The following is a 27,046-nucleotide window of genomic DNA, read 5'->3' on the forward strand; positions in this document are numbered from 1 at the left end:
AGGTTCATCTCAGTAGAAATCCCCTATGGCAACGAGGCCTCAATTTCACCCACTTACACCCAAGTTTAGGCTGCCATAGAAGAAAACACCACTTAATCATCCACAAAAAGTGTATCACAAGGCCTTCTCTATTGCTCTACACAAGGGAAATGTGGGACATGGAAACTCAGGAGGGCCAAGGAACAACTACCCATGCTACAACTGCAATCAGGTTGGTCACTAGTCAAGAGAGTGCCCCTATCCTAAGAAAGGCAACATTCAAAGCTAGGGCAATCAGAGGTAGGCCAATGCTAAGACACGCCCGGGCATGTTCACTACACTGTTGTGGAAGAAATTCCTGCTGGAGAGGTTGTTACCGCTAGTATGTTTCTTATGAACCAACACCCTGCAATTGTTTTGTTTGATTCTAGAGCTTCGCATTCATTCATGAGTCAGACATTTGCATCTAAGTATGATCATAAGATAATTGTTGTAGACAAGGGTGGTTGTTGCATAAGTTTAGCTGGGGCTAGTATCTCTACCAACCAGATAGTCAAAGATATGGTCATCTCTATAAAAGGAAGAGAGTATACTATGGATCTCATAGTGTTGCTAGTATTAGGAATAGATGTGATCTTGGGTATGAACTGGATGAGTGGTCATGGTGTTCTTATTGACACTTCCACTAGAACCATTATGTTGAGTGAACCAAGGGGGATAATGCTTTTCTAGTACCACTTTCCAGAAGTTTTGACCTTCAAAACTTATCTTTGATATTCTAGTGACATGTGAGTTTCTAGAGGTATTTCCAGATGAGTTACCTAGGTTGCCACCAGATAGAGATGTGGAGTTTAAAATTGAGCTAGTGCCTGGTACAACACCTATCAATATCTTGTTCAGTTACAAGAGCTATTAGAAAAGGGACTTATTTGACCTAGTTCTTCTCTATGGGGTTGTCTGGCTTTATTTGTAAAGAAAAAGGATAAGTCATTATGGATGTGTGTGGATTATAGGCCACTTAATGTCGTGATGATTAAAAACAAGTACCCTTTACCACGTATCAATATCTTGTTCGATCAGTTGGCAAGGGCAAAGGTATTCTCCAAGATTGATTTGAGATCAGGCTATCATCAGATTAAAATTAGGCCAGAGGATATACCTAAAACAACTTTCTCAACTAGATACGACTTGTATGAGTATCTTGTCATGTCTTTTGGTCTGTCAAATGCTCCTGCATACTTCATTTATTTGATGAATTCGGTATTCATGCCAAAACTGGACAAGTTTATGGTTGTATTTATTGATGACATCCTAATTTACTCTAAAAATGAGGAAGATCATGCAGAGCATCTAAGGATTGTCCTAACCAAACTGAAAGAATATAAGTTGTATGCCAAGTTTCACAACTGTGAATTTTGGTTATGGAAAGTGCCTTTTCTTGGTCATGTGCTGTTAGAGAATGAAATCTCTATAGCTCCAACTAAGGTACAAGAAGTCATGGATTAGAAAGACCCAACCTCAGTTACTGAAGTTCAGAGTTTTCTTGGTTTAGCAGGTTGCTATCATTGTTTCATTCTAGATTTTTCTAAGATAGCTAAGCCAATACGAGGTTGCTTCAGAAGGATGAGAAATTTGTTTAGACACCGGAGTGTGAAGCTACTTTTCATACTCTACGGACCTTGCTGACCACCGCTCCTATCTTAGCATAACCCGATATAGAGAAACCTTTTGATGTGTTTTGTGATGCATCTGGTACAGGCTTGGGATGTGTTCTTATGCAGGAAGGCCGAGTCATTGCTTATGCTTCGCATCAACTAAGGAAGCACGAGGTTAATTATCCAACCTATGACTTGGAGTTAGCAGCAGTTGTTCATGCAATGAAGATCTAGAGGCACTATTTGCTTGGAAATGTATGCCATATCTATACGGATCACAAGAGTCTCAAATATATCTTCACTCAAGCTGAGTTAAACATGAGATAGAGAAGACGGCTAGAGTTGTTCAAGGATTATAACTTAGAGGTGCATTATCATCCTGGCAAGGCAAATGTGGTTGTAGACACCTTAAGCCACAAATCTCATTGTAATTCCTTGGGAGCACTATTGGAAGATGGATTTAATATGTTGCATCCTACTGTGTTACACAATATTACTGTCAGTTGCTCACTTGAGAGCAAGATTATCAAAATTTAGAAGACCGATGTAGGTGTGTTTCACATCAAGAGAAAGATGAAGAAGGAAACCAAGCATTTTAGACTAGATAAGAGAGGTGTACTATGGTTTAAGGATTGACTTGTGGTTTTGAAGGATCGAGAACTTAGAAAATAACTTTTAGAGGAAGCCCACTCTTCCAAACTATCTATCCATCCAGGTAGTAGCAAAATGTATCAGTACTTGAAAACACAATTTCGGTGGACAAAGATGAAGAAAGAAATCACAGCCTATGTTGCTAGGTGTGATACTTGTAGCAGAGTCAAGGCAGATCACCTAAAACCTGCTGGACTACTTCAACCTTTGTCTATTCTAGGTTGGAAGTGGGAGGAGATCAGCATGGATTTTATTGTTGGACTTCCACCCACTTAGAAGGGTTTTGACTCCATATGGGTAATTGTAGACTATTTGACCAAGTCCGCACACTTCATTCTAGTCAGGACCAATTATCGACCGCATCAATATGCAGAACTGTATGTAGCTCAGATAGTACGTTTGCATGGGGTACTAAGAACCATCATATCAGATAGGGGATCTTAGTTTATTGCTTGTTTCTAGGAGCACTTGCACAAATAGTTAGGTACCAACTTAGTCTGAAGTTCTGCCTATCACCCTTAGATAGCTGGACAAATGAAATGAGTGAATCAGATATTAGAAGACATGTTGAGAGCATGTGTAATCTCTTCGAAAGGTTCATGGGAAAAGTGGCTACCTCTAGCTAAATTTTCCTATAACAATAGTTACCAAGAGAGTATTAAGATGGCTCCTTTTGAAGCTTTGTATGGTCAGAAATGTAGAACTCCCTTGAACTGGGTTGAACCTGGGGAGAGGAGGTATTATGGAATTGATTTTGTCAGGGAAGCTAAAGAGCAAGTTTGTATCATTCAACAACATATTGAAGCCATCTAATCTAGGCAAAAGAGCTATGCTGACAAAAGAAGAAGACCTATTGAGTTTGAGGTAGGCGACTATGTATACCTGAGAGTATCACCAATGAAAGGAGTGCAACGATTTGGTGTGAAAAGAAAACTTGCACCTAGGTATGTAGGCCCATACAAACTCATTGAGCAAAGTGGAAGAGTAGCCTACAAACTACAGTTACCTCTAGGGATGAGAGTTATTTTTAATGTCTTTCACGTCTCTCAATTAAGAAAATGCTTACGTGTTCCTAAAGAAAGAGTTGAGACTAACAATATTAGAATAGAATCAGACCTAGCTTATGAGGAAAAGCCTATATAGCTATTGCATAGAAAAGAGAGTAACTCAGAACCGAGTGATTAAGTTCCACAAAGTAATGTGGAGTAATCACAGTGAACAGAATGCAACATGGGAAAGAGAGGGTTATCTACATGAAGTTTACCCCGTGTTTTATGAAAAATGGTAGGTACTTCAATCTTGGGATGAGATTTCTATAAGGGGGGAGGGGCTGTAACACCCTAGTGTTAAGCTTGCATTCTTGTACTTGCATTGCAGGAGCATAAGCATCATTCATGCATTTGCATTCATGAGCATGAAATAATACATTGTCTAGTTGTGATTATTTTCATAATGTGCTTGAATTGCCTTGTGAATGCTTAGTGATCATGCTTGGTAATGCAAGTGGGTGTTGTTTGGTCACCAAAACAACTTAGACACACTTAGGATGAAAAATGGAACCTAGTTTATATTCATGACTTGGTCCAAAATTGCTTCTATGTGTTGGTATTGCTAAAATTGACATTATCATGTTAGTTCTTTGACCTATCTTGACTAACTACTTAGAGACCTTGCATGGCAGTGGACCCTAAATAAAAGTTGTAGTTTAGCTCATGTATAACAAACCTTGTTTTATGGTCAAGAGCTGAATCAGTGCCTAAGTGAGTCAAATAGGGCTCACAAAAATCAACTCGATGTTGTTTTTGAAACAAAAATTTGGCCAAGTCTCGAACTGAGTTTCAGTTTCCATGTAGCCATCTTTAGGGAGTTTTAGTTTTCAAACTAGTTCAAATTAGATGAAACTTCCTTAAGCAAACTTGGAGTACTCCTATATCTCTACCAAGTGGTGAAGTTGATTTGCAAAAATTAATCACGATTTAGGAGTTCTAGCGGTTCAAAAATCAAGTTTTAGATGCTATTTTCAGGCCTAAAACCAGCCTCACCATGCACTATGGTGGCTGACCAGGCACAAGAAAACTTGGACTACTCCTGTAGATCTACCAAGTGGTGAAGTTGATTTGCCAAAATTCATCATGATTTAGGAGTTCTAGCCGTTCAAAAATTGGGTTTCAGACGCTGTTTTCAGGCCTAAAACTGGCCTCGCCGCGCGTTGTGGTGGCCGACCAGGCATAGGCCACGTGCGCTGCGTGGCATCCATACATTGGCGCCAGCCCACGCTGCTAAGCTGAAAGGGTGAGGACACAACCATCCACTCGCCCATGTGCTTAGTCTCGCTCACGCCCTCTCTCTCGCCCACGCGCCGCTCCTGAGTGGAGCAAAGCAGTAGCGCCACCGCCGCCATGCCTTCAGTAGCCCTGTGTGCAACACAAGCCACACCACCATCCAATTCGCCTCGCCCATAGCTCCACCGTGATGCGCACTACCTCATCGCCCCACTAGCAACACCCCTTAAGCCAAGGTGAGACCCCATTGTGCCATCTCCACGGTCGCCATGACCATAGAGCACCACCGAGCTCAAGCTCGCCGTGGCTAGACCACCCCATGTAGGCACTGCTCTCCTTCTCTACCATTCTATAGTCGCTAGATCTTGTGGATGCTATAGCCACTAGCCTTTGGCCAATGCCGGCCTCATCGGGGGAAGAATGCATGTCCACCGTCGTGAGCCGACCACGCCGCCGCCATGTGCACCACTGTGGCCATGCTCGCCTTGTCTTATTCTTCCCATGCTTTTAGGCGCTAGAGCATTGCCTAGGGTGGGTGAAGCTTCTAGGATTGACGGATGCCCAATGCCATCAACTGGCTCGTCAGAATTCTATAGCGTTGCCGTCGCGCTCATGCCACCGTGCAAGTGGCCATGCTTCGCCAGCACCTTCTAGGGCCCAAACCCTAACCCTAGATCTCCGCTAGGTGACCATGAGGCCATAGTCGGGCTCGCCCGAGCTTGCCGTGGCCGGAGATGGCCAGAGTGCCACCACGCGCCACCGCCGAGCCACCATTAGCACCGCCACCATGCTTAGCCACTGAAAGAGCTTCGACCAAGTACTTCATTGGGTGCAGAATGAAGAGGGGAAGCCAACGGTAGTGGCCGTGTCGTTGGAGACCTCGCCGTCGGTGAGTTCTACGCCGGTCAAAAGTTGCCCCTGCACTGTGCTTCTGACGGGTGGGGATGGGTTGACCATGGGGCCCCGCCATCAGTGACCATGGGGTGCGCTAAGCTTGGGTACGCATAGCGAATTCTAGGGATTTTGATGTTTTTCTTTAATTGTTTTCCAAAAATTGCTACAAACTTGTAAAAATCATAACTAATTCTAGGAGTGTCCAAATCGAGTGAACCAAATTTTGTTAGATTCATCTTGATGAGTACTATCTGTTAAAAATATGAAACTTGGTATGTGCTGCAGTTTTATACCTTGTTCAAATTATCTTATTTATTCCTATTAATCTTAAAAAATGCATAACTTGAGTTTGGGAGATGCTAAAAATGTGATTCCAATTTTGCTAGTCTTGTTTGGACGTGCTGGAGCTAGGGAAAATATTAAACCTATAGTTGGCATGCTTGGAATATGACTTCTTATTTTGGCTTAATTAAATGCTAGTTTCTTGCGAAATTAATTGTGGTAGATTTATGTAACATATGGGCATGAAATATTTCTACAATGTTCTGTTATTATGAGGAATGTAAGAAAAATAGTAAATCTATTGCTTGACACTTTTTGCTATGCTAAGTATATTTAAGTGGTAATACACCATGTAACTTGCCATTTTTGTAGAGGTTGTTGTACATGTCCAAATGGCATGAAATTTTAACAAAAGGCTTTTGAGAGCATGTATGGGCTGCTATAATTTTCCTAGAATTTATTGAGCAATGGAAGTAGCAGTTTTAGTTTTATCTAAATTAGATGAATTAACAAAGGCTTATATAAAAATTGGTTTGGGTCCAACCATTTACTTTTTAACATGTGGGTAATATATATAACCTAATGATGCAATTGGTTGTGCCTAGTTTCAAATTTTTGTATGCACTTAGTTAATTATTGCTCCATAATTCACTTGCATCTAATTTTCTTGGCTTGGTTGCTTTGCATAGACTTAAGGCCTATTCTTTAGATGCTTAGGCTAATTGAGATAAGTTGTTAGCTGTAGGTTTTAGGTCTCTTACGGATGATGAATAGCTTTACCTTAGGTTGCTAGAAAGTGGTGAGTGTATGTTTCTTGTACTAGAGAAGAGATATACACCTACTCAGTAAAATTTAGTTAATCATAGTATTACCTTGTTATTATGTTAGTTAAGAATGTATATATATTGTGCATTCCCTGTATTTATCCATATCTTCATGCATATAGGATCGCCGCAGGGGATAACGCTTCTGGAGTTCGAGGCCATGGGAGAAGACGACCAGCAGGAGACCCAGCAACAGGAGGCTATAGAAGGCAAAGAATAGGTCCAGGAAGAATTGCCTGAGTGCTCGGACCATAGGCCCTCAGCCTACTTGAAAGGTAAGCCCCGAAGCATTCTAACCCTCCCATGATTTATAAATATCAACTTGAGTTCTTTATGTTTGATGCATTAGGTTATAAGAGTTGATTGGAAACACTTGATGCATATAATTTCCTTGTCCAGAAATATACCTTAAACCCTATGTAGGTCCAGGATCGAATAAATGCTTAGCCATGCTTAGACCGGTAGAAGTTGGGTGATTTCCTGTCACCTGTGAGCTATAGGTGGATACCTGATCACGGTTGGCTATATTTGCTATCGTGGAAACGAACCATGGGATAATATAATTGGAGGTCGGATGGAGTCTATGTTGTGGGTTGACTCATATGATTCCATCTGTGCCGCTTAAGGACCGCATCGTGGTTGGTCCTCGACCATTTTATACACAACCTCTCACTTAGCTAGCCGGATAACTCATTCCGACCATGAAGCCGAGTAGCTCAACTCAGGCTGGGCCTCGTTCTATATGAGTACGCACACTGGAGGTAGTAAGGATGTGCATGGAGCCAGATGTGAGTCCAAGGGCAGGCTAGGCCTAACCATCCTAGCAGCTGGTCAGTCCCTGACTGTGTGGTGCTGATCAAACCCGTGACATACGTCCTAAGTTGTACCAAAAGTGACCTAAGACTACCTTGGTGCATGTTTGTTTGGGTTTGTGTTAGGATTTCTGCCCAGCTAGTTGCAATCCATTCGAATCACCATCTCTCCTAGATAGTGAGAAACTTGACTGAGCTTCCTTCTATCATAGTAAGAATATGAAAGTGAAATGGTTCTGATAATGATATAATAAGTGGCTATGGTTACTATTGCTGTGCTACATAATTGTACAGCACATGTTTGGCATAGGTTAGTTGCTAATCTAGAGTTGAATAGTGATAATTAACTTGAAGACCGAATTATAAAATGTGTAGCTCAACTAGTGGCTTTTTATACAAAATCTTGTCAAGCTAGATCCACTTATAAAGCCTTGTATGATCCTTGGTGTCACTTTATTTTTGGTTTATGATGGGTAAGTCTAGCTGAGTACCTTCTTGTACTCAGGGTTTATTTTCCACTTGTTGCGGATGGTATCGAGGTATCATGGGTCCTACGAGAACTGCTTCTCTCCAACTGTAGACAAGGAGTGAGGCCACAGGCATGGCCCTTCTATGTTGTCTTACCAAGTATGCTTTTGTCAAACTTGATCATGAACTAGCATGTATTTGAACTACGTGTGTGAGAAAGGTTTCAAAACTATATTGCTTCCGTTACTACAATTGAACTTAGTGTTGTAAGAATTATAATTGAACTCTGATGTATGATGGACTATTTGTGAACTTTTATGTAACATGTGATGTGTATGTTGAATCATATACGATCTTGGTTATATATTGGTGATTATTCAAGATCCTTTGTGATACTCGATGGACTATCGGGTTTATATGGGCTCAAGTACGACAGTGCTATCGCTCCGGTGATTGCTATTGTACTTGTGCTCTTATAAATTGGTCGGTTCTGCTACACGGGCCATGCTGCTCACACTTCCATATGGCCCCTATGCCTGATATAACAGTGTTTGGTGCAGTGTCCATTCTTTCCAATGCCGAAAGCCAGTGGGAAAGAGTATTTCCCTACCGAACTACACATCTAGGCGGTGATAAAGGCTAATTTCCACCACTAGGTCGATGGCATAGGTTGCCATACTTAAAGCCGTCTGCTACCATAGCCATACCCAAAGTGAATCCCATTGTTCCCCTTTCCTCGACCATTGTTAGTTCCCCCAATATCTATTGAAGGTTGTGTCTGAATCAAAGCCGGATCATCACTTAACTGATCCGAGGTCCACAAAATTTTCTTCACAGATTCAATTACTTAATTCTTGCTATTATGCTTTTTACTATATTATTGATGTTCTTGCTCAACGAGATGTCCGCGTTCATTTTCAATTTCTTCATGCTATAAGATCTGCCTTTGTTGTACATAGATGGATCATGGATGGATGTATACAAAGCGCAGTTCAATTGCATTTGTGCAAGGCCTTGAGTTGTTTATCAATGCCATGAGTGCTTACATGGAGCATAATGTTGAGGCTCTTGGTTTCATAAACTACCCATGCAGGGATTGCAAAAATCTTAAGTAGTGGGATAGCATGGAGCTGATTAGGGGTCATTTGCTTTGGAGGGGTTTCATGCCAAACTATATGGTTTAGACAAAACATAGGGAAGAAGGCAAGAATCCACCTGATGAACAAGCTTCAGCAGGTATACGAAATCACAACAGGGATACAAATGTAGGCAAAACATGGCACATGAACGAGAATGAGATGGTCATAGAGACCATGAATGAAGGTGTCGAAGAAACCATCGCCATCTTAGGGATCGAGAATTTGGCATATAATAAAGTGGTAGATTCTCTAGAGCAAATGATTGATGTTGGGAAGCTAGATTTCCTTGATGAAAAAAACAAAAGAAGTTGGAGGACACGAAGAAGCATGCAAAAACTCTGCTATACAATGGTTCAACTATGACAAAGTTGGAAGCTAGTATTTTGCTTCTAGAGATGAAAACAAGGAATGGAATGTTGGACACTAGGTTCAATGATGTCTTATCCTACTATAGAAGTTTGTTCCAAGCCTGAATGAGTTGCCTCAAAACATGTATGAGGCCAAGCAAATGATCTGCCCATTGGGATGTGAAGCATAGAAAATACATGCTTGTACCAATGACTGCATATTGTTTTGCGGAGATTACAAAGCCTTGGATTCATGTCCTTGGTGCCATGCCTCATGATACAAAATTGGCAATGATGCGATGATGCAAGTTGGCCATGAGAAAAGACCGGCCACGAAGGTGATGTGGTATTTCCCTATCATTCCTCGCTTGAAGCGTTTGTTTGCCACAACAAAGACAACAAAACTGATGAGGTGGCATGCAGAAGATCGAGTGAATGGTACAAAACTAATGAGTGGAGAGCTATTAATCATAGTTATAAGCAGTCGTTTTCCAATGAAATAGGTAACATAAGGTTTTGTTTGAGCATGAATGGGATGAACCCATTTAACATGGTTAGCAGCAATCATAGCACTTGGCCAGTGACTCTTTGCATATACAACCTTCTTCCTTGGCTGTGTATGAAATGGACGCACCTTATGATGTCGATACTGATCCATGGGCCAAGGCAACCTAGAAACGACATCGACGTCTTCCTATAGCTATTGATTGAGGAGCTACTGCAATTATGGATGAAAGGTGAGAGAGTGTGGGATGAGTACAAGAAAGAGCACTTCAAATTGAAAGCGTTGTTGTTCATAACAATCACTGACCTACCAGGCCTTGGTTCATTATCTGGACAAGTGACAAAGGGTTACAAAGGATGCATGGTTTGCTTGGATAGCACTTCCACTAAATTTTTGAAACATGGAAAGAAGATGGTTTACATGGGTTATCGTAGGTTCCTACCATCTACACACCCATACCACAAGAACAAAAAATCCTTTCATGGGATAGTAGAAATTCGAGAACCACCTAAGTTCAAAACTAGAAGGCAGATCATCAAAATCGTAAACAAACTCAAGGTTGTCCTAGGAAAGGGCATAGGAAGCATACCTACTCTGGCAAAATCTATGTGGAAAAAATATGTGTTTTGGAAACTGCCTTATTAGAGGATGTTGCATGTCGGCACGCACTTGATGGGATGCACATTACCAAAAACATCACGAAGAGCTTGTTGGGTACCTTAATGCAATCGAAGGGCAAGGGGAAAGATTCACTTCAATGTCGCATGGACTTAGAAGCTATGGGTGTGAGGGCAGAGCGGCATCTCTTAACACTACCTGATGGCAAAAAGAAACTACCAGTTGCATCATGGTCTTTAGAAACAAAGGAGAAAGATAGGCTCTTATGATTCTTCCATGAACTAAAAGTGCCTACAGCATACTCATCAAATATAAGGAGGATAGCGAACATGAAAGATTTAAAATTCAACATGAGCTACTTAAAGGCCCATGATTGCCATGTTATCATGACGCAACTCCTTCCTGTTGCAATCAGGGGTGTTCTTCTAGAGAAGGTACATGAACCGATCATCAAGTTCTGCTCATTCTTCAATGTGATCTCACACAAGGTCATAGACCCGATGGAGCTTAAAAATATATAGGATGATCTGATCCACACACTGACTCTGCTCGAGATGCATTTGCCACCAACATTTTTTATATGTCCATGCATCTTGTTGTTCATCTTGTTCGGCAGATAAAACTGATTGGCCCTATTTTCTTGCACCAGATTTTTGCTTTCAAGCGGTTGATGAGCATTCTTAGGAAGTATGTTTGAAATAGATATAGGCCTGAAGGGTGCATGGCAGAAGGATGGTCAACCAAGGAAGCACTGGAGTTCTACATTCAGTATTTGGGTCACACTAGGCTCGGCATTCCTATGTCACGACATGAGGGAAGGCTACAAGGAAAGGGGGTTATCACGGAGGAGTGTATTCATGCTCATGAGTATAGTGTTCTAATGCAAGCTCATTTCACAGTCCTACAACAAGCACACGTAGTTTCACCCTATGTCGAAAAGCACAAGGAAGAATTAGCTATAGCTAACATTTCTAGGTCCCAGGCGTGGCTCGACAAGCAACACAGACAAAAGTTTGCAAAATGGTTACAACAACATCTGCTGGAGGTTACATCTGGTGACCCTAACCTTGATGCATTGGCCATGGGACCGAACGATTTAGTGGTGATGTACCAAGGTTATGACATAAATGCGTATGCACTTTACACTAGAAAACAAGACAAAAAGAGTGTGAACCAAAATAGCGGTGTTCGGATCGATGCTTGTTATGAACAAAATAAGCAAATGGACCCTACTATGGAACCATAGAAGAAATATGGGTGCTAGAATATGGAAAATTTATGGTCCCACTTTTCCGATGCAAGTGGGTTAGACCCAGAGCGGTATCCATGAACAAGGTTGATGTTACTACCATGGATCTCAATAGCGTGGGTTACAGATAAGAACCTTTTGTATGGGCAAAAGATATAGTCCAAGTATTCTATGCACTAGACCTAGGAAATAATGAGGGAAGACATAGTTCTTCAAGGTAAATGGAAGATCATCGGTGTCGACAATACAACTGAGGAAGAAGGGAACAGATATCAGGACATGCATGCAGTCGGAGTAGATATCGACCTACCTCTGTTTGAAGAGGGCATGGAACCTACGTACGTGAGAGTGGATCATGATGAGGCTATGATCGTCGTGCCTTGAAAACATTTGTTGTACCTGAATTTCATTGTTCTTGAGGTTTTGTACTATGGTTATAACTGCCAACATAACAAATGGTACCATCATGCTAAGGAGACAATATAATATTCTTCATGTTATGGCAACACCAGCATATGATCTGATGTTCCTATACAACTATACCCTAGCCCAAATATGTTGCGTCCATCATTCTTGATTCATCTCAGCCATCCGTTTGTACCCAACTGACCAACCCTAAAAGGATAGTCTACTTATATCTCACCATCCGCCATCGCCACCGACCTTGAACTTTGAGAGAATAGACCTAATTATGATATGACTGATGGTGGACCTGACATTCTGAGTCTACCAATCTGCAATCGGAGTCAGGAATCCCTAGTTTGTAGCTAGGGAAACCCTATATCACAGTAGTTGTTGCCGCATCGGCGCATCGAGTGCTGCTGCCTTACCTCCATATATCGCTGTGTGTAACATACCCCCTTCTACTATCCCCTTGACCTCTTGAGCAAGGCATAGCTGTGAGGCCAGGGTTGTGTTCTAGGTAAGATCTGATCCTTGCCCTTGCCCACAACTGTATACTGAAATAAAAAATGAATCAGTTTGTAAATTGTGCGCTCCATATATCTTTGGTACTTTAGGATTATTCATCACTATGGTTAGGGGAGGACCTACACATGCATTAGGCAACAAGAGGGAGTCACAGACATCATGCCAACAAAGGTCGTCGTCGTGGGCAAAGAAAGTCTATGAGTCCCTTATATCCATTCAAAAAATAATAACCAAGTCTTTGAGAAGGTCAGCAAGGGTTCAATTACGAGGAGGCCTAGGAGCAACTAACATTAAGAATGGAGGGCATACCACCCACCATCGTAGTTCCCGATGCCATGTCTGAGTTGCCACATTCATTTAGCTTTGACAATAAGGTTGGATGATAGGGAACCGAGGGACGCACAAGGCAACTAGAGGCAGGCAACATGATTTATCTTACTCCCCCTGTTCCCTATGCTAACCAGTTGTTGAGCATGAGAGGCAGCAAGATTCAAGAGCTAAGGTTTGTTCCATTAGAGGATTGTTTCCTAGAACCAAGACCCATTGTACAAGGTCCATTTTGGACTCCAATGCAGGCAACTTTTATGATGGCCATCCAAGAAGGAGGCATCAAGTTCTATGCACATCGTTAGATTACAGTCGAAGGCCTAGCAAAGTTAGCTAGAGTCACTGAGGAAGAGATGAAAGGGCATTTGACATACATGCCAGGACTACTAGACCTATTGACCATAGCGCACGAATATGTGCTAGATGGGGTGAAGATATTCATCACAACTTTGTGGATACCATGAGGACAGCAATACATTGAATTTATGTTCAAAGGGGATCACCACTGGCTATATAGGGAAGAAATAGCTAAAGCTTAGGGTGTTGATCTGTTTCCCACCACTTAGGTCCATGAATTATGTTACCCGAGAGCAGTACCTCCTTGTCGTGCCCTTGTAGGCGAGACGCCACCACCCATCAAAATTATGTCTATTCTTTTCAGATAGCCATTTAGTCCTGACTCTCTGAGGTCACTAGAGAACTCACTCAACTCGAAGTTGTGCTCCTACTCACCTTCAAGAAGACGCTATACCCTAGAGCTAGATTTGGTGAGGCAATAATAGTAATGCAACAATGGTTGCTATCTTTGGTGTTGGGGCACACCCGGTTCGATTTGGAAGACTTGCTGATTTGTGAGTAGGAAGACTAGATCGCTGACGGATTCAAGGGCAAGAGGACGATCCCCTATGATCATGTCATATGTTACCTACTAGCTAAGACTATTGGTTTCCCATAATAGGAGACGGTACTAAGAGAATTGAAGAGTATGTTCCTTGAGTATAAACCTCCTGGTCCAACTGACAGATGTAGAGGAGGTCGTACTATGAGAGCACTACATGACCACATGACACCAGTTGATATAGCCAACAATGAGGAAGCTGACCTAGCTTTGCGAGAGGCAGAGGCATGTTCTAGGCTTTAGGGTTTACTTGGTGCTGCACTATAGGCTAGCGACACCGATGATGAGGATTATACATTGCAGGATGATACTGCGGGATCTAGTTCTAGGCCACTGACTAAGCCAAACATGACACAAGCATAATTTGAGCTTATGCAATCATTACAAGCAAAACTAATTCATATGAGAAAGTCACAAGAAGACAGGTTTGATGCTATGATGAGGAAATCATAGAAGCACGATGAGGCTCTAGCTTTGTTATTTTTAGGCACTGTTCGCCTACACGGCCGTGTAGCCAGTGTACACGCCGTGTACACGCTACACGGTGGTGCGCCGTTTCCGTCCGTTTCCGTTTAATCGTCCGTTTACCCCGTTTAATTGACCGTTTAGCCCGTTTAATTGACCGTTTAGCCCGAATAATAGCTAAACGGTAGGTGACCGACTGTTTACCGTTTAGCGTTTAGGAAAACACTGTTTTTAGGCCAACAGACATTGCTTGAGCAGATGAGGGAGGACAGAGTGCACAATGACTATCAATTGGCATACATTTTCAACAAGATTGGTATGCTACCGCCTATGCCTATTCCACCCAGTACTCAGCCTTTGTCGCATTTTCCTTGTCCTATGCTTTGTGATGATCAATCACAAAAATCCTCAGGTGAGATGCACTAGGACACATATGTGGGCAACAAAGAAGTTTAGGAGAATAGCGAAGTAGCACATACAGAGGGGAGTCTAGTTCTGATGGTAGAGCCCAATACAATTGCTATTGTGAACCTAAATACTAAAGTACCACATACACAGGGGAGTCATGCACCGACAATGAAGACAATACGTCTGAAGTTGAGAGCAAACAAGTTAAGGTGAACAGTGAAGTACACATACAGAGGTGAGTGAAGATTCAGCGATGACGCCCAATACAACTATTGTTGAACCAAATGGTGAATAAGTAATTGATGAAGTATATATAGAGGGGAGTGAAGCTAGCAAGGTCTGCCAGTTTGAAAATTCTAATTTTTTCTGATCGGCTTGTTTTATTATATTCTAAGTTTTTGTGATGGACTATGTAAATTGTATGTGAGTTTGTTAATTCGTTTCTAGTTTTGAGACGTGTTGTGGTTAGATTGCCAATTGTAATCTCAAGCGCTTTATTTGTAATGAATTTTAATAAGATTTGTATCCATTCCTAAACAATATTTGTAATGAATCTGATTAAAGATTTACCAGCCGTTGGTATGATTCGTATGTGCAGACTATTTGTTAACTTTTATTCATATTAGGCCCTGTTCATTTTGGTGAAATTTAGCTTATGCTAATTTGTGAACTTTTATTCATATTAGGCCCTGTTCATTTCAGTGAAATTTGGCTTATGTTGATTTGTTGTGAGAGGAAAATACAGTTTATTCACTGAAAGTACTGCTAAAGTACTTTGATAGGACCTATCGATGATTATTTTATTCATATTTATCACTATTCCATGGATCTAGAGCCCAAGGCTATCCTCGAGGAGACGTGTGTCCTGGTGCGAGAAGGCGAAAAGCCCTAATCTCAATTCGACTGCATTGCTTCAAGCATTTAATCTAGCCATCATTTCACCTAGTGTTTGGAACTGCCGCTACATGACTCTCGCTGAGTAGTCACATCCCACTCAGTCCTTAGTCTACTCTTTCGATGGACTCCGATGAGCTCACCAATGACAACTTCTAGCATACGGTGGCACCAGAGTACAACTATGGTGATGCCAATGGCAACAACGACTATGCGGCGCTAGCACTGTTGGGACCAGAGGTTATCTCTAGCGCCGTGATAGCCGCAGGTATGGATTAAACCCATCAAATTTGTTTTAGGGGGCATTCTAGATCTAGAGTCCTGCTTGGAGTCATCTTCTAGCCATTAGACAACACTTACCTTGATGAAAGGCACTTTGATGCCATCATCCCTTTTGGAGAACATAGCGGTGTGGCAAATGATGAAACACTAGGGATATAAGGGTGGCCATGGTCTGGGTAGGCACCATCAAGGGGACGTCAACTCCATCGAGGGATGATTGCGCCGCTGGTGCATGGGTTTGGGCACCAACCGCACTGACAGATCCGTCTAGATAGCCAACAAACCCATGCCATCATCTAGTGTTGGCAACCTGACCGTCCTATTCGGTGGAGGGAGTTCTTGGACTCCTCCTGATGTCTGCGAGGCCATCAAATGTTGAAGGCAACAGAAGAACAGCTAGGCTAAGAGGAACTTAGATCAGCTTATCAGGCGATACATAGGTTTGAAGACTAAGAATCCCAGTGACTACATGAACTGCTCTCTCATGAACAAAGCACGCAAGGAGTTGGTCCCAATGCTGCAAGACATGTTCGCTCAATTGTGGGAACCGCTCGAGCACCCGAAGCAGTGGATGGAGGTGGTGACCAAGCTAAAGGAAATACTCTTGGACGATGGGTCCACCTCATCGCCGTACGCCATGTTGCTAACTAAGTTGGTGGTCAGCCCTAATCTGGTGGAATTGAGGAGGTCGTGGACAATCAACTACCCATGTGAACTGGTACTGTTCTTGCTGAGGCTACTACCATAGCTCCTGCCCATGCAGTCGTTCCTGGAGGATGTGGTGAAGTCAGAGCTATCCAAGTCTACCAAGAGGTTCGATGCAGAGTGGGAAGCAAAACCGAGACGGGTATGGCTACATCCATGGATGTCCATCATCGAGCAGCAATTCCTCAAGCCACTGGTACACATGGTGCTGAAATCCCTAGAGAACCTCCTCACCAAGTCTACTGGTGAAGGCGCCTACAGAAATTACAACATGGTGGTTCCATGAAAGAACATTGCTTGGGATGATGTTTTGAGCGAGTTTGTCCAGTGGGTCATCATGCCGTACGCGAGGCTCGGACTAGAGGAGGTCTGTGACAAGCCAATGTCAAGAATGGTGCATGTGGTGGCGCATCTTGATGGTCTAATGAGATAGGGCACCGAGCTATCGCCAGACACCATGGTTCACCTTCTTTAGGAGTCCTATGTAAACAATTGGTAGGGTGCCCTGTGCAGGTGGCTCTTCTCGGATGACTATGACAACAAATGGTCTTAAGCTACAAGCACATGTTCGATCCATTAGATTGGTGGAAGGAGTTCATCGACAAGCTCATTATACCATACTTGGCATCTCGGTTTTGGAGCGTGGTCATCATCCCACTGCATCTAGAATATGACATGTTCCATGGGATGATCACCATGTGGACACATGTTTTGTCCCTACAGTCATTGAACCAGGCCCTGAGCGACTTCATGAAGAATTGTGTTGACGGGCTATACCGCTGGTTGATGCATGATAGCCCGAAGAAAGAGGAGGCTATCGCCTAGCACAGGGAATGGATGCAGCTCTTGTCGTGGGATGTGGTTGGCATCGACACTACTGCCATGGACTCGATCATCCAAGTGATCCAAGAAACATACTAGTGACCATACTTCAATCGTTGCTACTAAGTTATGTTGTAAATGTACATGTTAATGTAGGCATTATGTTGTTTTACTGTGTAAGCCAGATTAGACAAATGCGCATCCAATTAAGCAGCCGCACCTCCCGACTTCATCTGCTTAATGATGAGTATGTTCTGGTGCATCACTGTTGCTTCTCTCTGTGATACGTTGTGCCATGGTTATCGAATTGTGCAATTAATGCATAGTTTATAATGGCAAATGGTGTCACAAAAGTCAACATGCGAACAGTGTTGTGGACTGTGTGAAAGCTCCGATAGTCATAGGATCCCTTTTCTAGGGTTCGCTTGGCCCTTACGTTATCTCCATGCGACCCATTCTTATCCCCTTCCACACTCTGTCCTCTTGTGGTGGTGGCACCCAGCCAAAACACAGTTTCCCTCCCCTTTCCCTTACCACACTACAAGCAGTCATCAGTGGCCACTCACAGTTGAGTGTTGGCATCGCCATCGAGGACCGCAAATGGATTTGCACCTCCATGTCTCGCTGCATCTATCACCCACACAGCCGCAGTAGTGTCATCGAAATGGACGCAAACATGACATCGACCCACCCTAGCGAGCGAGGTGCACATGCTTCTGTATTTTGATTCTATGCTTCTTATTTGATATTTATGAATGCGGATTATTTAAGTTGGAAATGATATTCAATAGTTTCTAGTACTTTGTTCTTACTTCGGATTCCTTAATTTCCATTCATTACTTTCCAAATTGGAATGAACTGATTCAAGTTGAAGAGCCCTGGGTGAAAGAAATTATTAGTCTACTTTCAGCTATAGCTCCTACTGCAATGTAGTCTACGTTTCACCTCAACAGATTACTTTGTGCCCTAGCATCATAGTGTCATTGAGATTAGGGTTTTTTATTTTGTTTTTTTAGCGATCAAGTGGTTCAGATTAGTTGAAAGATTGTTACAGCTTTTTTGCTTTACTCGTCGTGTTTGTGATGGACGGTTGTTAGATGTGTTTTCTAGTCTCAATTGAAAGCTGGTAACCCCACCTCTAGATCTTAGGCTTCATTAAGCTATCAATAAATCCGGGTGAATGCCTTTGATCTAAAATGAACTGAAACAATAGTTTTCTAGGATTTCATTTAGCGCACGTTATTAGCCTTCACTTACAATGTATGCTTATGAATTGGTATCTACAGCACCAATGGTATTGTCGTGGTATCAAACATTAGTACTGCAGGCTCCAGAGCAGAATCTATAGATTGAAGTTCAAGGTGGAGACGACGACATTTGCCCAATTTCACCTTTGACATATCTAAACCTTGAAGGAAATGGGGAGGTAATTACTCATGACTCATTACATTGTCGATATACATAACGGCTACCACCAATAATTGCAATGTTGCGGTCAATGTGTAGGATACTGGCGCAGAGGAACCTATAACAAACATAGCAGTTAAACAAAGGACGAAGCAACGTGGCTATAGGCTACGCACTTACCAATTTGTCATCGAGCACTTCGATTGCATTGGAGAACCCAAGGAACCACACACGGTGATTGCACCGTACCACAACTCCCAAGGTGCGATTGTGAGAAAACATGTCCCAATCAAATTCAGGTACTGGAAGAAGAGGAAAGGTCAAGAGGATTGGTGTGTTACTAAGGAAATCAAGCAGAAATGTTGGTAGCAGATGGTGAAATTGTTTGAATTCGACTTGTACCCCATCGATACATAAATTATGATGAAATAGGCATTGCGCTGCATGGGAAAAAATGGAGGTATTTCAAGCATGAGTTGTTCAAAAAACATGTATTAAATGGAACAGAGCCAGATTGGCAAAAAGGTGAGCACCCAACTCAGCAAGCATATTGGGAAGCTTTTGTCAGTTGGAAGAAATTAGAGGAAGCTCTTTCCATTAGCAAAGTAAATACCTTCAACTCCCATAGAAATGATAACCCCCACCGCACCAGCTCTCGGGGGTACGCGAAGAAAGTTCCTGAGTAGGAGAAGAAGTTACAAGAGCTAGTCCAAAAAGGTGTTACACCACAGACTATAGGCTTGGATGCCTGCTCATTGAGGTATCTTCTTGCAAGAAAGATGACCTACAACAATGACGGTTCCCTAAGTTTTCCCAACGATGCAGTCCGGCAACTCACTGAGAGGATACAAGCACTATAGGCTCAAGTGGCAAATGGTACTTTTGTTCCTGACAGGGAGGATGACGTCTTGAGTCGGGCACTAGGGATGAAAGAGCATCCTATTTAGGCATGAGGTGTAGGACTGGTTCCATGGCAGATTGCCTTCAAAAATGACAAATCCACGTATAGAAGTCATGGGAGGAATAATGCTAGAAAAATTGTGAGTGTACGTGAAGAATTATCAGCTATGTTCGAGGCCAAATGGAAAGAATAGGAGGCAGCATTGATTACCACATACCAGGCTCAAATAGAAGCGAAACAAGTTTCCTGGGGAAACTTCAGCTCAGAACGGGTACATAGCAGTTGCGGAAGCACACAACTTCCACAAGTAGATGCAGATTCCACCTTCAACGTGGATCACATCAGCGAACCTACATATTGCATGTTATACGTGGAGTCACAAGGATGCAAGGCCATATTTAGACACAAGGTGGCCACCGGTCAGGTTCATCCAAGGAATATGGTAAATGGACATCTGTTGCCTCCAGGCTATGCAGCAGTTACCCTGGATACATTGGCCAAAGATATGTATGACACAGTTGAGATGGAAATGACCATGGACCATGATAGATCGACGCTAGCGGCCAACCTAGGGTCCTTGGTGCCATGGTGGAAGCGTAACATAGTCCTTGTTGGCACAATGTCGGATGGCAGTTCTAACAAAGATGTCAATCTTACCAATCCAATGCCTACACCTACACTTCAACCAATTTCTAAAACTCAGGAGCGACCCCATAAGATTTGGAAGATTAGTGCATCGGACAAGGAAACTACCATAGATAGCAATCAAAAGAAATTGCTTTGTCCCTCCAAGAAAACAATAGAGATGGAGCAGGCAGGCACAAAACAAAACCAATCCAAGAAAACAACAGAGATGGAGCAGACAGGCACAAAACAAAACCAGCAGTGGCAGTTTAAGTTAGGTCAACCTCAAGTGCATCCGAATTGGGTCCACAAATTGCCGACAAAAATGAAAGCTCTGAATGAGTGGTACTTAAAACAAAAGGGGTTCCAGATTGGTGCAAGATACCAGGAAAACATTTCTATGATGGAGAGGATGCGATATTGTGGGTGAAGTTCAAGGAATTGTTTGACTTTTATAATTTTTCCCCCTGGATGTCCAAATCTTGTCCTTGTGGACCATGTATGTGAGCTTATGCCCCATGTGTGTACATTTAATTATTGAATCATTGTATCTATCAAAATTAACTTTTTTCTTTTGTCCATAGGATGGAGGCAAATACATGCAAGGACAAAAACATTGCAATAGGCTTCTTCAACCCGGTGACCTTTAACTCCTACATAGTGGGCTTCACAACGACGACAGATGCTATGTGTGCCTCCATTCTAGCCTAGGATGATAAATCACTAATTCTCCTACCATACAATGATGGGTAAGCGAGTAATTCATTTACGTAATTACGTGTACCAGGTGGGACTCTAATCTGCATCTAATTTTCTTTACTACAACGAACATACTTGCCTTGTTGCTGTAGACCTGCTCAATTCCAAGCTCTTCGTGTATGATATAAGCAGGTTGGGAATGAACCATATCAAACCCTTCAAAAATGATGAATAAGTACCGCTCTTGTTCTATGCATTTTACAACATGGTTTCGTAGATCTCATCATTTATATGTGTAACAAATTTTTTGTTTGTCACAATGATCTTTTTGCTGGATGATGACAGGGCTTACGACAAGTACAAAAGGAAGAGCAAATTCAATGTTCTTTCCTAGAATGATGGGTTCAAAGTAATGGAGGTCGATACGATCGCAAAGCAACGTCTTGGTGGCAGAGATTTTAGTGTGTTCTATGTAATGCATTACATGGACAGGATCATCAAAGCCACGAAACACAAACATGTTCTTATTATACCAAATCTCTACTGATTAAATTGAATAATATGCTCCATGTTACATTACTACAACGCTACCTTCTTGTAGTCTGTGCTGTTGTTGGATTCAAGGGAGCTGACCACTCGAGACATGTTTGCGCTTCAAGAACGCCTGGCTACTTTTATCCTCGATGAGGCCATACATGGAGACCACACGGTGTGTTAATTATCAACAATAGTTTAAATCCTGCATCTGTATACCCTAGCTTCTACTGTCAGGTTATCGTCTATTGTCAAAAGTACTCTTGTATGTGAACGTATTGTATGGATTTGACAAATATATCTGCATGCCGTGTCATGTAGCTATTATGGTCCATCTTAATTAATAATTATTATCAATACCAAATATAGGACCATTCTATAACGGTCTCTATTTTGTATTCAACCATCATTCTTGTGTTGTCAACACCACCGCATCATACAACTATCTGACTGTGATGAAAGCCTCATCACCGTCGCACTCTACATTACCTGGTGGTCGAAGCCATCAGCAACAACACCGGTCCAACCTATGATGCGGCGGGATCACAAAATCATCACCGCCATCTCGATTAGTAAACCGACACCGAGTACATCCTCATCAAGGTCGAATCATACTACAAGGCGATGATGGTAATGCCATTTACACAGACGGGTAATACATCAGAGTGGCGGTGATAATGTTCTCCACATAGGCGGGTCGTGGTACAATGTGACGAAAACAATGACCTGATCACGGACGGATCATAAGCCAATATGGCGGTGTGAGTGTACACCCACATAGGCGGGTCGTGCTCCGATGCGATGGAAACAAGGACCTGATCACAGACGGATCATAAGCTAATACGGCGGTGTTAGTGTATGCCCACACAGCCGGGTCGTGCTCCAATGCAACGGAAGTAAGGACCTTATCACGGACGGATCATAAACTAATACGGCGGTGTGAGTGTATACCGCAGACAGTCTCAGATAGCGACGGTGAAGGCTATGACCATCACTGCCAACAGCTTACTGCCGAGGCCAAAATTGAACTGCGATGTGGGTTATGACGCGGCTGTGAAAGATGTGAGTGTAGCAGTGAGAAGTAGAGTTTATCTATCCATAGACTCAAAAACCATAGGAATTCATCTCAACCTCCACTAACTCTACCGTTGTATTGTCCTTGGACGAATTAGCTAGAAGAGTATATCCGTTCCCTATGGAAAATACGATACCCTAAATACTTCTGAGTGAAAGCTACAACGGTAATTCCGTGCGCTTGCGGAATCTTTCTGTTTGCGTTAAGAAATACCGACAAGCTTTCTGGTGCCATTGCCAGGGAACGGTTGTTGTATTTTCTACAAATCTAGTTCATCCTCGTATCTGTATCTTTTCTTTTTATAAAAACAAAAATATCTTCTCTTATTTTTCACCATGAAATCAACTCATATTCATAACATTTCCGCTTCAAAGGGGGAGTTCTGTGAGCCACCACCAGAACCAACCCTTCATTCTGGCTGTGAACTCCACCATGGCTTAATAGCCATGGTTCGAGCACAACCCTTCTCTGGGCTAGAAAACGAAAATTCTTGCCATCACCTGAACAAGTTCGAGGAGATGTGTTCGTGTTCAAGGAGATGTGTTCGTGTCTGAGTATCTCAGGCATGACATAGGAAATACTAAGGTGGAAATGGTTCTCCTTCTCTCATGGAGAAGGCAAAGCAATGCACTGCAAGAGGACCACCCATTTAGCAACGCATATGTGTTGCTACAAACCCGAATAAGTGTTGGTGGGATCTATAACAACGCATCATATATGTGTTGCAAGCTAGCAACGAATCTGCAGCAACATATATATGTGTTGTTGGCATAATATGCCACGTGCTTCTAGAATTTGTTTTTACAATTTATAAATGTTATTTTTAGTATAAATAGCTTGCTAAATTAATTCGATATCTTACATCCAACAGCCACAAGCACAAAACAATATATCTTTGGAACTCAAGATATTATTAAATAATTGATGTTAAGTAAACGATTCCATAGATACAATAAAATGTCATAATCTGTAATTGTATACAACGATTCACTAACTATGAAGTTCCACAATGAAAATAAATATACACCAGTGTAACACCACTCCTAAAATACTAATCTTCTGGGGAAATCTTATTCTTCATCCTTCAAAATAATCAACTGAACATCCAAAATATCATATATATTTTCCCTGCTCGAAAATAGAGTGCTTCATTAATTAAGAACATATTTAGAAAGACGCAATTTTCCTTGAATTTATAAATCTCAGTGAAGAAAAACAACTGAGCCTATATACCTGTTCCTGAGCAGCTCTTCTAGAGCTAAAGTTTCATTGATACCCTTTGTCTATAGTGACATAGCAAGTTGTATATTACTACAGAAGAATAAGGTCACGTCTTGGGCCATGCACCCATGCCTAGTGTCCATCTCCTGTACATTGAACTGACTGCTGGTCATCAGAACTAAGTCAGAATTTTTGGATAGCTAGATAAATTTTGTACGTGGAATTAAAGCAAAATAGCTACCAATAATATTAAACTAGAGATAAGTTCGCAAGTATATAAACTAATGATGATACAAATCAAACAACGATAAAATATAAACAAGAAACCTTACGTATATACTTGAAGAAGGGATACCCGTAATGACCTTGCAAGATCTGTTCTTCAATCACCTCCTCATCGCTCGTTGTTCTACATTGTAGAATTACCGTAAACAAATCAGAAGATTTATCATTGTCTGCACAAGTTCGAAAAAGATAACTAAAACTGATAGTAATCACAATGAATTTCAGGAATTTAATAAGAAATATAGCCTGTACAAAAATATTATAGGAGAAGGAAAAAATTATAGAACTGACGAACATGACGCACGTACCAAACCATTTGTCCCATCTCTAAGTACTAGTCAGTGCATCTCTAATCTGCTGTATGAGGCTGCTACAATAATTATCAGTTTACCACAGTTCATGAACGAATTAATTAACTAGGCAATTTTACTGTACACATGTATATAAAAGAATATAGAATGAGAAAATTTCTCACTGCTTCTTCTCTACTGCGGAGAAGTAATTCTTTGTGGACATTGACGTTTTCTTATTCCTGTTATCTACCTGTCCACCAGAATGGATATAAGAAATATTGTCAGAAATTTCAAAAACAGATATAGAATGTTGACAATAGAATAAGGTCATCCGTCATTAAGTACAATTGAATTATTACTGCATACTTGTTAATTTCAGAACTGAAGAATAATCTAATAAGGAGAAAACAATACTGTCTACTCAGAACATGATGCAAACGCCGTACCCAATTCCGATCTGTAGTGACCAAGATTTAGTTACCAACCGTAAAAGGAACCACACTCATCTAAGAATTAACAATCTGTAGTGGCCACAGCTTAATGGAATGAATAGATCCATTTTGATGGGAGCAGGAGAGTACGGGATGGGAAGGAGATGAAACCAACGTACATGGATCTATTAGAGTGTAGAGTAAGGGCACCAACTCCTACCATATCTGGGGACAACGATGCGGTGAAGTCATGGCGCTGATTTGCTCGCATGTTGCGCCTCCTGCCATAGCCACCGTTGCCGAGTTTCAAGTCGATGAAGGCCGCTAGAACAATCTTCTCCTGATCTTCCAATGATCCGTCACTGCAAGGGGATCAGATCAAATCTGTGCTGTTTATGAGAGGAGGGAACCTTGATTCCTGCAGTTGATGCTAGGTTTTAGATCTACGTGACGACCAGGAAAACTCGTGGGATGGGTGGAGTCGTGGGGGAGGCTAACGGGGCAGGCACACGAGTTAAAAAGACCATTACTGGACAGTCGGCCCATTAGCTATGGGGTTAGAGAGGTCCCTACTTTTTTTCTCTTAAAAACTTAGAGTTTGACAACTCCTAAAACTATTTAGGGAGAAAAAAAAAGATTATCTCCAAAAGTTTTCAATAAATGACATCTAAAAACATGAACGTACGTCGCACAAGCAAAAGTTTCCAATAAATGACATCTAAAAACATGAACGTACGTCGCAAAGCCAATAAGCAGTGAGTGAGTGTGTCAGACACTGATCGGAGCAAGCAAGCGTGCCAGCGGGGTACCTGAACGCCGGACCAGCCCTTGGCGACGTCGTGCGTCACTGGCTGACCGTGAGTTTAGATCTGAACTCATTTTGAAAATTTCTTAACTCAAAATTGTACAAATAAAAAAGGAAGAAATCAATCTATTCATTCCTCTTCTCAACCAAACCCAGCACTTCAGAATCTAGTAGCAAGACATACAGATGTCCCACATATGCAGCTGAAAAAGAGAAAAGGCAAAGATCACCACCATGAATAATATCATGACCAAATTCATCACGGATCCACCTTGATGATGGTGACCAACCTGGAGGGGGCAGGGGTCCGGTCTGAGAATCAAGATGCATCTCGGAAGAGCATCAGCACGGCCACTCGAGAAAGGGCTGCATCTCCGTAGAGCACCAGCATGGCCGCACGAGAAAGGGGGGCTGCATCTCAGAGGACCAGCGCAGGCCGCGCGAGAAAGGACAGGAGAGGAGCGCGACCGGCAGTGTGGAACGGCGGCAGAGGAGGAAGGTGAGGCTGCGCCCGCGCGAGAAAGGACAATGGAGAGGAGCGCGGCGGGCGGTGCGGAACGGCCGCAGAGGAAGGGTACGGGGAGTCGGAGGTGCTCGTAAAGATAGGTGGATTGGCTCGGTTTTTTTAAGAAGCGACTAAATTTAGGAGCGAAGATTATGCGTTGTTGGAGAGAATTTTTTTCTCATCTTTCTAAAAAATAAGAATTATGAGAGAGTTTAGGGAACTCTTGGAGATGCTCTTACGGTTGCTCCTTTCATTGCAATGGATGCATTGGCAAATGGGGATTGGTGCTGTAGTGGTACACTCAAGTCGTAGAAAGTACAAATAAGGACTGGGATGAACTTAAGGATAAGTTTTGTCTTCCATTCTTCCCTATGTCCTGTATCGGCTCTTGACAAGGACAATCCTCGATTTCGAGTAATACGAGAAGCAATCTATAGGTACATCCTGGGCTAGGCTTTCAGTGTTAATACACACCGGCCTAGATATTGATGGTAGTTAACAACCATTATGAAACATCAATATAACATGCATAAGGGCATAAATATAATCGCCAACACAGGTCTAAGGTCTAAGGGTTTAAACTAACAAATTCCGTGAATTTTAGTAAATCTGTATTTTCTGTAGGGTTTATCCAAAAAACTGTCAAGGTATACCTAGATGTCAGAATTAATCGCGCTTATCCACAGCAAAAATAACCCCAGAAAGATTCCAGAAGACTCGAGATGACTCCACACCAAGGCGAAGGGTGAGACGCCGCCAGATAGGGCCCACATGTCAATCCTGCCTCGCTACGTCGGTTTCCCACCGCCTTAAGGATTGCATCTACGTCG

At 42.2% G+C, this 27,046-nt stretch overlaps 1 long non-coding RNA gene across 4 annotated transcripts; it reads right to left on the bottom strand.

Moving 5' to 3' along the window:
• Positions 1-23,575: 23,575 nt before the first annotated feature.
• LOC136463253 (uncharacterized) lies at positions 23,576-26,322 on the bottom strand. 4 transcript variants are annotated; one of them, XR_010760950.1, is made up of 7 exons: positions 26,002-26,322; positions 25,716-25,914; positions 25,127-25,324; positions 24,491-24,725; positions 24,230-24,306; positions 23,910-24,059; positions 23,576-23,804 (listed from the first exon to the last, which is right to left on the bottom strand). It is a non-coding gene; the product is annotated as an uncharacterized lncRNA (long non-coding RNA). The 4 variants fall into 4 exon arrangements; XR_010760949.1 differs by having other exon boundaries at positions 24,491-24,549; positions 24,658-24,725; positions 25,127-25,914; XR_010760948.1 differs by having other exon boundaries at positions 24,491-24,552; positions 24,658-24,725; positions 25,127-25,914.
• Between the last annotated feature and the right edge of the window lie 724 nt (positions 26,323-27,046).

The sequence above is a fragment of the Miscanthus floridulus genome, chromosome 7, assembly GCF_019320115.1.
Source record: "Miscanthus floridulus cultivar M001 chromosome 7, ASM1932011v1, whole genome shotgun sequence".
Taxonomy (NCBI): Eukaryota; Viridiplantae; Streptophyta; class Magnoliopsida; order Poales; family Poaceae; genus Miscanthus; species Miscanthus floridulus.